This window comes from Cyprinodon variegatus, unplaced genomic scaffold (genome assembly GCF_000732505.1).
Source record: "Cyprinodon variegatus isolate N-32 unplaced genomic scaffold, C_variegatus-1.0 Scaffold107, whole genome shotgun sequence".
Classification (NCBI taxonomy): domain Eukaryota; kingdom Metazoa; phylum Chordata; class Actinopteri; order Cyprinodontiformes; family Cyprinodontidae; genus Cyprinodon; species Cyprinodon variegatus.
The window spans coordinates 1,308,790-1,310,288 of NW_015150560.1; the positions used below are offsets into that span (position 1 = coordinate 1,308,790).

Here is a 1,499-nt window from a genome sequence, read left to right on the forward strand (position 1 = left end):
AGTGCGCATGCCCAACATTTCGTCGCCTATTTTTGCCTGGCATACATTTTGCAGGGTTTTCAAGCATTCGTGTGAACGCTCACATTTATTTTACGTCTCCGTCTTTACGACAAACGTTCTGAAAAATATTAGCGTTTCGTGTTCGTTTTGACTTCGTGTGGATGGGGCCTTATTATTATTTTTTATGATTAAAAACAAGAAAAAAAGTTGGATTTAAAACATTTAAGTTTAACCAATAAAGTTAAAACAGAAGCTTTAAAAGCTGGCAGCTCTTTTTGAGCTCTGTATCTCAGTTTTGCAGCCGGGCACAGAAACCCCCCCCCTCTTCCTCCCTCATCCTTTAAATTCACTCCAGACTCCAGTCTGAATCTGGACTCTGTGCTAAACCAAACATATGGAAGGCTACTGTCGGGGAATGTTCAGTCGGGTTTGTTTTCCCGTTGCGTGCATGCGTGTGAGGGTTGCACATGTTTTTGAAGCAGATGAGAGCTTCTAGGATGTTGATGATGATTAAGATAATGGTTTTTGTGTGTGTGTGCGTATAGAAGTGCCTCTGCAGACCGCTGAATAGGGCCTTCTGTTGTCCTGGCCAAACATTGCCTGTCTGCTCATGCATGAGTGTATTGCAGAGCCTCTGAATGTGTCCCATATCTGAGCTGTTAGCTCATCCTTAGCCGGTTAGCTTGACGGTGAACAATCTCCCCTACAGTGCCTGCATTGTCAGCCCCGCCGCAGCCTCCAGCTCCTGCTAACTGCACCAGATGACATTGAGTGAAAGATGGCATGAATGTGTGTGTTGATATGATGAAGATGATGATGATGTGTTTTTTACTAACCACATGTCCTCTGTCTGTGTTTTAACCACAGGATGGAGAGTTTGTGGAGAGGAGTGTGACGTCCTGAAAACAGTAAGTCAAGTTTCTCACGGTTGTTCTTCCACTTCAGAAAAGAAAATTAAATTGCAGCGGTAAAAAAAGTAAACACAAACAGTAAGGGGAACAGAAATTAATAATTCAAATTTAAATGATTCTTTTAGAAAAGATCAAATGATTGATTAAAAACGTGGGACAGAAAACGTAACAATAGTTTAGATCAAAGGCCACTTAGTCTTGATTTAAAGCATCTGGGGGTTTCAATGTTTTTACAGCTTTCTGGGAATTTATTCTAGTTTAGGGAAGGACTAAAAGCTGTTAATCCACGTTTTGGTTCTTGTTCTGCAAAGTAGATCTGATCCAGTAGATCTAAGAGGTCTGGCTGTTGATCCCCTGACAACCAGTCTGTAATGTAACAGACTAGGAGTGGAACGGTTCACAAAATCTACGGTTCGGTTAACGGTTTCGTGGTCACGGTTTTCGGTTCGGTATATGTTGATTGTTAGCCTGACATGTTGGTCGTGTTGCTGTTAGCATAAACAAAACGTGTTGCAAACTGGCTCTAGGATCCAACCCCCAACATTCTTTCCTCCGTCATCGTAGGTCACTCTAAATGCAAAGTGGTCC

The 1,499-nt window shown here is 42.2% G+C and overlaps 1 protein-coding gene across 3 annotated transcripts in view; it reads left to right on the top strand.

Annotated features, from left to right (window-relative positions):
• Positions 1-1,499, top strand: part of luzp1 (leucine zipper protein 1) — an 89,201-nt gene that overhangs the window by 39,764 nt on the left and 47,938 nt on the right. For all 3 annotated transcript variants that reach the window (XM_015374659.1, XM_015374658.1, XM_015374660.1), the window contains exon 2: positions 868-908. The gene's annotated coding sequence lies outside the window, so the exon portion shown is untranslated. The remainder of the gene's footprint in view (positions 1-867; positions 909-1,499) is intronic.